The sequence below is a fragment of the Arachis hypogaea genome, chromosome 15, assembly GCF_003086295.3.
Source record: "Arachis hypogaea cultivar Tifrunner chromosome 15, arahy.Tifrunner.gnm2.J5K5, whole genome shotgun sequence".
Lineage (NCBI taxonomy): Eukaryota > Viridiplantae > Streptophyta > Magnoliopsida > Fabales > Fabaceae > Arachis > Arachis hypogaea.
This window is the reverse complement of record NC_092050.1, coordinates 97946546-97958275: the sequence shown is the minus strand read 5'-3', so window position 1 is coordinate 97958275 and position 11730 is coordinate 97946546. Positions and strand designations below refer to the sequence as shown.

At 39.6% G+C, this 11730-nt stretch overlaps 1 non-coding gene across 1 annotated transcript; it reads right to left on the bottom strand.

Annotated features, from left to right (window-relative positions):
* Positions 1-317: 317 nt before the first annotated feature.
* On the bottom strand, positions 318-425 carry LOC112753622 (small nucleolar RNA R71). Its single transcript, XR_003177999.1, has one exon. It is a non-coding gene; the product is annotated as a small nucleolar RNA R71 (small nucleolar RNA).
* Between the last annotated feature and the right edge of the window lie 11305 nt (positions 426-11730).

Here is an 11730-nt window from a genome sequence, read left to right as displayed (position 1 = left end):
GCATCTCAATTCCTGCCATTGGAGTAAACAATTTTGAGCTGAAACCTCAATTAGTTTCTCTGATGCAACAAAACTGCAAGTTTCATGGACTTCCATCTGAAGATCCCTTTCAGTTCTTAACTGAATTTTTGCAGATCTGTGATACTGTTAAGACTAATGGAGTAGATCCTGAAGTCTACAGGCTCATGCTTTTCCCTTTTGCTGTAAGAGACAGAGCTAGAATATGGTTGGATTCTCAACCTAAAGATAGCCTGAACTATTGGGATAAGCTGGTCAAGGCTTTCTTACCCAAGTTCTTTCCTCCTCAAAAGCTGAGTAAGCTTAGAGTGGATGTTCAAACCTTCAGACAGAAAGAAGGTGAATCCCTCTATGAAGCTTGGGAGAGATACAAGGAACTGACCAAAAAGTGTCCTTCTGACATGCTTTCAGAATGGACCATCCTGGATATATTCTATGATGGTCTGTCTGAATTAGCTAAGATGTCATTGACATGGTTGCTAACAACCAGTTCATGTACACTTCTGAGAGGAATCCTGTGAGTAATGGGACGCCTCAGAAGAAGGTAGTTTTTGAAATTGATACTCTGAACGCCATATTGGCTCAGAACAAAATATTGACTCAGCAAGTCAATATGATTTCTCAGAATCTGAATGGAATGCAAGCTGCATCCAACAGTACTCAAGAGGCATCTTCTGAAGAAGAAGCTTATGATCCTGAAAACCCTGCAATAGCAGAGGTGAATTACATGGGTGAATCATATGGAAACACTTATAATCCCTCATGGAGAAATCACCCAAATCTCTCATGGAAGGATCAACAAAAGCCTCAACAAGGCTTTAATAATGGTGGAAGAAACAGGTTTAGCAATAGCAAGCCGTTTCCATCATCCACTCAGCAACAGACAGAGAACTATGAACAAAATACCTCTAATTTAGCAAACTTAGTCTCTGATCTATCTAAGGCCACTATAAGTTTCATGAATGAAACAAGGTCCTCTATTAGAAATTTGGAAGCACAAGTGGGCCAGCTGAGTAAAAGGATCACTGAAATCCCTCCTAATACTCTCCCAAGCAATACAGAAGAAAATCCAAAAGGAGAGTGCAAGGCCATTGATATAACCATCATGGCCGAATCCAAAGAGGAAAGGGAGGACGTGAATCCCAAGGAGGAAGACCTCCTGGGACGTTCAGTGATCAATAAGGAGTTTCCCTTTGAGGAACCAAAGGAATCTGAGACTTATCTAGAGACCATAGAGATTCCATTGAACCTCCTTATGCCATTCATGAGCTCTGATGAGTATTCTTCTTCTGAAGAAAATGAGGATGTTACTGAAGAGAAAGTTGCCAAGTTCGTTGGTGCAATCATGAAGCTGAATGCCAATTTATTTTGTAATGAGACTTGGGGAGATGAACCTCCCCTGTTCACCAATGAACTAAATGCATTGGATCAACTGAGATTGCCTCAGAAGAAACAGGATCCTGGAAAGTTCCTAATACCTTGTACCATAGGCACCATGACCTTTGAGATGGCTCTATGTGACCTGGGGTTAGGAATAAACCTCATGCCACTCTCTGTAATGGAGAAACTGGGAATCTTTGAGGTAAAAGCTGCTAAAATCTCATTAGAGATGGCAGACAATTTCAGAAAACAGGCTTATGGACAAGTAGAGGACATATTAGTAAAGGTTGAAGGCCTTTACATCCCTGATGATTTCATAATCCTAGATACTGGGAAGGATGAGGATGAATCCATCATCCTTGGAAGACCCTTCCTAGCCACAGTAAGAGCTGTGATTGATGTTAACAGAGGTGAACTAGTCCTTCAATTGAAAATGGAATCAGAAATAGCAGAAGAAAAATCACACCCTAGAGGAGGATCTTACAGGCGTTTAAACGCCAGTAAGGAGCATCTGGCTGGCGTTCAACGCCAGAACAGAGCATGGATCTGGTGTTGAACGCCAGAAACAAGCATCTGACTGGCATTCAACACCAGAAATATGCTGCATCTGGGCGCTGAACGCCCAGAACAAGCATCAATTCGGCATTTAAACGCCAGAATTGCATGCAAAGGCATTTTACATGCCTAATGGGTGCAGGGATGCAAATCCTTGACACCTCAGGATCTGTGGACCCCACAGGATCAACTCAGCATCTGTGGACCCCACAGGATCCCCACCTACCACCACTCACTCTCTTCCCTCTTCTCAATGTTCATCCTCTCGTCCCAATAAACACTCTTCCCTAAAACTCTTCACCAATCACCTCAATCTCTCTTCCCTATCACCACCTCACCATTCACATCCATCCACTCTTCCCCATAAACCTACCTCATAAACCCCACCTACTTTCAAAATTCAAAATCAATTTCCCACCCAAAACCCACCCTTATGGCCGAACCTTACCCCCCCTCCCTTCCCTATATAAAGCCCTCCATTCTTCTTCATTTTCACACAACACAACCCTCTCTTCCCCTTCTTGGCCGAATACATCTCTCCCTCCTCTCCTCCATATTTTCTTCTTCTTCTTCATCTATTCTTTCTTCTCTTGCTCGAGGGTGAGAAATATTCTAAGTTTGGTGTGGTAAAAGCATAAGCTTTTTGTTTTTCCATTACCATTGATGGCACCAAAGACCGGAGAATCCTCTAGAAAAGGGAAAGGGAAGACAAAAGCTTCCACCTCCGAGTCATGGGAGATGGAAAGATTCATCTCCAAAGCTCATCAAGACCACTTCTATGATGTTGTGGCCAAGAAGAAGGTGAACCCCGAGGTCCCTTTCAAGCTCAAGAGAAATGAGTATCCGGAGATCCGACATGAAATCCAAAGAAGAGGTTGGGAAGTTCTAACAAACCCCATCCAACAAGTCAGCATCCTAATGGTTCAAGAGTTCTATGCCAATGCATGGATCACTAGGAACCATGATCAAAGTAAGAACCCGAACCCAAAGAATTATCTCACCATGGTTCGGGGGAAATACTTAGATTTTAGTTCGGAAAATGTGAGGTTGGCGTTTGACTTGCCTATGATGCAAGGAGATGCACGCCCCTACACTAGAAGGGTCAACTTTAATCAAAGGTTGGACCAAGTCCTCATGGACATATGTGTGGAAGGAGCTCAATGGAAGATTGACTCCAAAGGCAAACCGGTTCAACTTAGAAGACTGGACCTCAAGCCTGTAGCTAGAGGATGGTTGGAGTTCATACAACGCTCCATCATCCCCACTAGCAACCGATCTGAAGTTACTGTGGATCGGGCCATCATGATTCATAGCATCATGATTGGTGAGGAAGTAGAAATTCATGAAGTCATCTCCCTTAAACTCTACAAAATAGCCGAAAAGCCGTCCCCCTTAGCAAGGCTAGCTTTCCCTCATCTTATTTGCCATCTATGTTACTCAGCTGGAGCTTTCATAGAAGGAGACATTCCCATTGAGGAAGAGAAGCCCATCACTAAGAAAAGGATGGAGCAAACAAGAGAGTCCACTCATGGAGCTCAAGAAACACGTGAGGAAGCTCATCATCAAGAAATCCCTGAGATACCTCAAGGGATGCACTTTCCTCCATAGAATTTTTGGGAGCAAATCAACAACTCCCTAGGAGAATTAAGTTCCAACATGGGACAATTAAGGGTGGAACATCAAGAGCACTCCATCATCCTCCATGAAATTAGAGAAGATCAAAGAGCTATGAGGGAGGAGCAACAAAGACAAGGAAGAGACATAGAAGAGCTCAAGAACATCATTGGTTCCTCAAGAAGGAAACGCCACCATTACTAAGGTGGACTCATTCTTTGTTATTAAATTATCTGTTTTTCGTTTTCTTTATGTTAAGTGCTTATCCATGTTTGTGTCTTATCACATGATCATTAGTATTTAGTAACTCTGTCTTAAAGTTATAAATGTCTTATGAATCCATCACCTCTCTTAAATGAAAAATGTTTTAATTCAAAAGAACAAGAAGTACATGAGTTTCGAATTTATCCTTGAACTTAGTTTAATTATATTGATGTGGTGACAATACTTTTTCTTTTCTGAATGAATGCTTGAACAGTGCATATGTCTTTTGAAGTTATTGTTTATGAATGTTAAATATGTTGGTTCTTGAAAGAATGATGACAAGGAGACCTGTTATTTGATAATATGAAAAATCATAAAAATGATTCTTGAAGCAAGAAAAAGCAGTGAATACAAAGCTTGCAGAAAAAAAATAGAAAAAAAAAAAGAGAGAAAAAGCAAGCAGAAAAAGCCAAATCTCTTAAAACCAAGAGGCAAGAGCAAAAAGCCAATAACCCTTAAAACCAAAAGGCAAGGGTAAATAAAAAGGATCCCAAGGCTTTGAGCATCAGTGGAAAGGAGGGCCTAAAGGAATAAAATCCCGGCCTAAGCGGCTAAACCAAGCTGTCCCTAACCATGTGCTTGTGGCGTGAAGGTGTCAAGTAAAAACTTGAGACTGAGCGGTTAAAGTCAAGGTCCAAAGCAAAAGAAGAGTGTGCTTAAGAACCCTGGACACCTCTAATTGGGGACTTTAGCAAAGCTGAGTCACAATCTGAAAAGGTTCACCCAGTTATGTGTCTGTGGCATTTATGTATCCGGTGGTAATACTGGAAAACAAAGTGCTTAGGGCCACGGCCAAGACTCATAATGTAGCTGTGTTCAAGAGTCAACATACTGAACTAGGAGAATCAATAACACTATCTGAACTCTGAGTTCCTATAGATGCCAATCATTCTGAACTTCAATGGATAAAGCGAGATGCCAAAACTATTCAAGAGGCAAAAAGCTACAAGTCCCGCTCATCTGATTAGAGCTATGTTTCATTGATAGTTTGGAATTTATAGTATATTCTATTCTTTTTATCCTATTTGATTGTCAGTTGCTTGGGGACAAGCAACAATTTAAGTTTGGTGTTGTGGTGAGCGGATAATTTATACGCTTGTTGGCATTGTTTTTAGTATGTTTTTAGTAGAATCTAGTTACTTTTAGGGATGTTTTTATTAGTTTTTATGTTAAATTTACATTTCTGGACTTTACTATGAGTTTGTGTGTTTTTCTGTGATTTCAGGTATTTTCTAGCTGAAATTGAGGGACTTGAGCAAAAATCAGATTCAGAGGTTGAAGAAGGACTGCTGATGCTGTTGGATTCTGACCTCCCTGCACTCAAAGTGGATTTTCTGGAGCTACATAACTCAAAATGGCCCGCTTCCAATTGCTTTGGAAAGTAGACATCCAGGGCTTTCCAGCAATATATAATAGTTCATACTTTGGCCGAGTTTTGACGACCCAAAAGGGCGTTGAACGCCAGTTCTACGCTGCAGTCTGGAGTTAAACGCCAGAAACACGTCACGAACCAGAGTTCAATGCCAGAAACACGTTACAAACTGGCGTTCAACTCCAAGAATGACCTCTCCATGTGTAAAATTCAAGCTCAGCCTAAGCACACACCAAGTGGGCTCCAGAAGTGGATTTATGCATCAATTACTTACTTCTGTAAACCCTAGTAACTAGTTTAGTATAAATAGGACTTTTTACTATTGTATTAGACATCTTTGGAACATCTTATGATTTTTAGTTAATCTTCGGATCATATTGATCACGTTTGGGGGCTGGCCATTCGGCCATGCCTGAACCTTTCACTTATGTATTTTTAACGGTAGAATTTCTACACTCTATAGATTAAGGTGTAGAGCTCTGCTGTTTCTCATGAATTAATGCAAAGTACTACTATTTTTCTATTCAATTCAACTTATTCCGCTTCTAAGATATTCATTCGCACTTCAATATGAATGTGATGAACGTGACAATCATCATCATTCCCCCACGAACGCGTGCCTGAAAACCACTTCCGTTCCACCTTAGATTGGATGAGTATCTCTTGGATCTCTTAATCAGAATCTTCGTGGTATAAGCTAGATTGATGGCGGCATTCATGAGAATCCAGAAAGTCTAAACCTTGTCTGTGGTATTCCGAGTAGGATTCTAGGATTGAATGACTGTGACAAACTTCAAACTCGTGAGTGCTGGGCATAGTGACAGACGCAAAAGGAGGGTGAATCCTATTCCAGTATGATCGAGAACCTCAGATGATTAGCCGTGCTGTGACAGAGCATTTGGACCATTTTCACAAGAGGATGGGATGTAGCCATTGACAACGGTGATGCCCTTACATAAAGCCAGCCATGGAAAGGAGTAAGACTGATTGGATGAAAACAGCAGGAAAGTAGAAGTTCAGAGGAAAGAAAAGCATCTCTATACGCTTGTCTGAAATTCTCACCAATGATATACATAAGTGTTTCTATCTTTATTTTCTGTTTATTTATTATTATTATTCGAAAACTCCATAACTATTTGATATCCGCCTGACTGAGATTTACAAGGTGACCATAGCTTGCTTCATACCAACAATCTCCGTGGGATCGACCCTTACTCACATAAGGTTTTATTACTTGGACGACCCAGTGCACTTGCTAGTTAGTTGTGCGATGTTGTGAAGTTATGTTTGGACCATGGTTCTGCGCACCCGTTTTTGGCGCCATTGCCAAGGAGAGAACGAACAACAAATTTTACAACCTCAGAGTAACAATTTCGCACACCAACATGGGATAAAAATAAAGATCAAGACATGAGCATGTAACATCAAAAGTGAAAAAAATGGGAAAAGAGGTGAAGAAGCTCTAATTTAGAAAGTATGTATGTTAGGTGAAATCTTAGACTAATCAAGGATTCACTTAATTAGCTCACTTAGCCTTATACATATACCCTTACCTTTACCTTGGCCCCATTACAACCTTACTTAAGACCTCATGATTTTCGGTATGACTATATTCTATAATTGTTGATTAGTTAGATGAAGAACAAAGTTATAGAAAGTAGGAATAAAAAGAAGAATAGAGTGATTAACCCAATAAACACTGAGTGACTAGAGAGTAAATACAAAATCCAGTGAGGGTTCAATAACTCATCAACATATATCTATGCTTAATTTACTAATTGTTTTGCAAGTTTGTAAAATATTTTTCTTTCCCATCTCATTTGCAAAAGTGCTTTATTATTTAAGGGTTGGCTATGTATATATATGATTCTTTGAGAATGTGAATTAATTTAACTACATGCAAGCTTTATATATGAGTGAATAAATTAGAATTGCATGACTCATTTAGGTAGTTGCATTTAGAATAGGTTGCATTGCATAAAATTCCACCACTTTAACCTTACCTTACTCTTTACCTTGGATTTAGCATGAGGACATGCTATTGTTTAAGTGTGGGGAGGTTGATAAACCCATATTTTATGATATATTTTGTGCTTAATTTGAGTGATTTATTTAATCCTTCACCCACTTATTCATATTAATTGCATGGTTTTACTTCTCTTTCCTTATTATGTGATGTATGTGAAAAACATGTTTCCTATGCTTTAAAATTAATTATTTTAATTACCTTTATTTCCATTCGATGCCGTGATTACTGTGTTGAGTAGTTTCAGATCTTCTAAGGCAGGAATAACTCAAAGGATGGAAAGGAAACATACAAAAATGGAAGAAAAGCACAAAACGGAGTCCTTGAAGAAACTGGCATCCACGCGATCGCATGGACGACACGATCGCATGCCAAGCGCGAAGAAGCGGCGACGCGGCCGCATGACTGATGCGACCGCGCGCCTTAAGCATAACACATATGATGCGGCCGCATGACTGATGTGACCGCGTGACAAGTAAAGCTCCGAATGACGCGACCGCGTGACCCACGCGGACGCGTGACAGAGGCCACGCATAAGAAATTACAGAAAACGCTCATAGCGAATTTCGAAGTCCTTTTTGGCCCAAATCCAAGTCCAGAAGGCATAGGCCAGAGGTTATGAAGTGAGGGAATGATCCATTCAAAGGGAGCTCGCCAATTTTTACTTTCCATGAATTAGAATTAGTTTTGAGGGAGGCTCTCTCCTCTCTCTTTAGGATTAGGATTTAGATTTAGGATTTTTATTCGCTTTCAGGATTATCTCTGTTGATCAGGTTCAATATTCCTTTTATTTACTTTTGCAAGTTACTTTATGAATCCTTTCATGTTACAGATTACTCTTTTATTAATGTTATTTGAGGTATTTCAGTTTAATATTGATTTTTTTTCTTTATGCTATTGTTGTTTTTTACTTCTCCTTTTGATTTTGGTTAAGAAATCAGTAACTCTGAAGTTATCAAACTCAAACATGATTGATAATTGTTATCTTTGTTAATTGAATTGAACTTCAATAATCCCAATCTTTTCTTAGGAAACAAATAGGATCCGAAGATCAACGCAATTAATCTCTTTACCTTCCTTTATATTAGTAAAGGCTAACGAAGTGGAATTAAGATTCAATTATTATCATCATTGATAAGGATAGCCAGGATAGGACCTCTAATTTCTCATACCTTGCCAAAGTTTATTTTACAGTTATTTATTTATTTTTAATTGCCATTTAAATTATTTGTCATATTCGTTCCTCATTCTTGAAACCCCAAATCTACAATCTCCATAACCAATGATAAGAACATACTTCCCTGCAGTTCCTTGAGAAGACGACCCGAGGTTTGAATACTTCGGTTATCAATTTATTTAGGGGTTTGTTACTTGTGACAACCAAAACATTTGTATGAAAGGAATTTTGAAGGTTTAGAAACTATACTTGCAACGAGGATTTATCCGCAAATTTCTAGACCACGCAAAAGTTCCTCTCATCAAGCCACATGTGCAATAGTGCACGAAATCACAATCACACTTTTGCAATTCTGCACAACTAACCAGCAAGTGCACTGGGTCGTCCAAGTAATACCTTACGTGAGTAAGGGTCGATCCCACGGAGATTGTCGGCTTGAAGCAAGCTATGGTTATCATGTAACTCTTAGTCAGGATATCAATAATTCTTAGATTTAATTTTAAAAAGTAAAAGAACATGAAATAAATACTTGTTATGAAGTAATGGAGAACAGGTTGAGGTTTTGGAGATGCTCTGTCTTCTGAATTTCTGCTTTCCTATTGTCTTCTTCTTCATGCACGCAAGGTTCCGTCCATGGCAAGCTGTATGTTGGTGGATCACCATTGTCAATGGCTACCATCCGTCCTCTCAGTGAAAATGGTCCAAATGCGCTGTTACCGCACGGCTAATCATCTGTCGGTTCTCACTCATGCTGGAATAGGATCCATTGATCCTTTTGCGTCTGTCACTACGCCCAGCACTTGTGAGTTTGAAGCTCGTCACAGTCATCCTATCCCAGATCCTACTCAGAATACCACAGACAAGGTTTAGATGTTCCGGATCTCAAGAATGCTGCCAATTGATTCTAGCTTATACCACGAAGACTCTGATCTGAACCAGAAGGCTAAGAGATAAGCACTCAGTCTAAGGTAGAACAGAGGTGGTTGTCAGGCACGCGTTCATAGGTTGAGAATGGTGATGAGTGTCACAGGTCATCACATTCATCAAGTTGAAGTACGAGTGAATATCTTAGAATGGAAGCAACCGTGATAGAATGGAAAATAGTAGTAATTGCATTAATTCATCAAAACATAGCAGAGCTCCTCACCCCTAACCATGGGGTTTAGAGACTCATACCGTAGAAAATACAATATGAAACGTGTAGAGTGTCATGAGGTACAAGATGAATCACTAAAAGTAGTTTTTATAATAAACTAGTGACCTAGGGTTACAGAAAATGAGTAAGCTAGAATAGTTAGTGTAAAAATCCACTTTCGGGGCCCACTTGGTGTGTGCTTGGGCTGAGCATTGAAGCTTTCACGTGTAGATACCTTTCTTGGAGTTAAACGCCAGCTTTTGTGCCAGTTTGGGCATTTAACTCTAGCTTTCATGCCAGTTCTGGCGTTTTGACGCCAGAATTTTCGAAAACCACTAACATTTTTTTCAAAATTCCTTTTAATTAACTAATTGTTTTAAATTTTAATTTAATTTTATTTCTCTTCTTAAATTTTGAATTATAACTAATAATTAAAATAAAAACAAAAATATTTTAATTATTTACTAACACGTTTCTTCTTAAAAATTCGAACCCTCTCCCTCTCTCTGTGTTCGAATTCTTCTTCTCCGTTCTTCATTCTATTCTTCTGTTCTTCTACTCACATAAAAGAATCTCTATAGTGTGACATAGAGGATTTCTCTTCTTTTCTGTTCTCTTGTTGAAGCTGATCTTGAACCTGAAAGGACTCTGAAGAGGAAGTTAAGAGAAGCTAAAACACAACACTCTGGAGAGGACCTAACAGAAATTTTCGAAAAAGAAGAAGTCATGGCATCCGAAAATAACAACAATGGTGGAGATGCAAGGAAGGTGCTTGGTGACTTTACTACACCAACTTCCGACTTCTATGGAAGAAGCATCTCAATTCCTGCAATTGGAGCAAACAACTTTGAGCTTAAGCCTCAATTAGTTTCTCCAATGCAGCAAAATTGCAAGTTTCATGGACTTCCATTGGAAGATCCTTATCAGTTCTTAGCTGAATTCTTACAAATCTGTGACACTGTTAAGGCCAATGGGGTTAATCCTGAGGTCTACAGACTTATGCTTTTCCCCTTTGCTGTAAGAGACAGAGCTAGGATATGGTTGGACTCACAACCTAAAGAAAGCCTGAACTCTTGGGAAAAGTTGGTCAATGCTTTCTTGGCCAAATTCTTTCCACCTCAAAAGTTGAGCAATCTTAGAGTGAAAGTCCAAACCTTCAAATAGAAGGAAGGTGAATCCCTTTATGAAGCTTGGGAAAGATACAAGCAATTGATCAGAAGGTGTCCTTCTGACATGCTTTCAGAATGGAGCATCTTATGTATATTCTATGATGGTCTATCTAAATTGTCCAAGATGTCATTGGACCACTCTGCTGGTGGATCTCTTCGTCTGAAGAAAATGCCTGCAGAAGCCCAAAAACTCATCGAGATGGTTGCAAATAACCAGTTCATGTATACTTCTGAAAGAAATCATGTGAATAACGGGATAACTCAAAAGAAAGGAGTTCTTGAGATTGATACTCTGAATGCCATATTGGCTCAGAATAAAATATTGACTCAGCAAGTCAATATGATTTCTCAGAATCTGACTGGAATGCAAGCTGCATCCGGCAGTACTAAAGAAGCCTCCTCTGAAGAAGAAGCTTATGACCCTGAGAATCCTGCAATGGAAGAGGTGAATTACATGGGAGAATCCTATGGAAACACCTATAATCCTTCATGGAGGAATCATCCTAATTTCTCATGGAAGGATCAATAGAAGCCTCAACAAGGCTTCAATAATAATAATGGTGGGAGAAATAGGTTTGGCAATAGCAAGCCTTTTCCATCATCTTCTGAGCAATAGACAGAGAATTCTAAGCAGAGCCTCTCTGACTTAGCAACCATAGTCTCTGATCTATCTAAGACCACTCTCAGTTTCATGACTGAAACAAGGTCCTCCATCAAAAATTTGCAGGCATAAATGGGTCAACTGAGTAAAAGAGTTACTGAACTTCCTCCTAGTACTCTCCCAAGCAATACAGAAGAGAATCTAAAGAGAGAGTGCAAGGCCATCAATACAACCAACATGGCCAAACCTGGAGAGGAGGAAGAGGTAGTGAATTCCAGTGAGGAAGACCTTGCTGGACGTCTACTGACCAATAAGGAGTTCCCTATTGAAGAACCAAAGAAATCTGAGGCTCATATAGTGACCATAGAGATTCCACTGAACTTACTGTTGCCATTCATGAGCTCTGATGAGTATTTTTC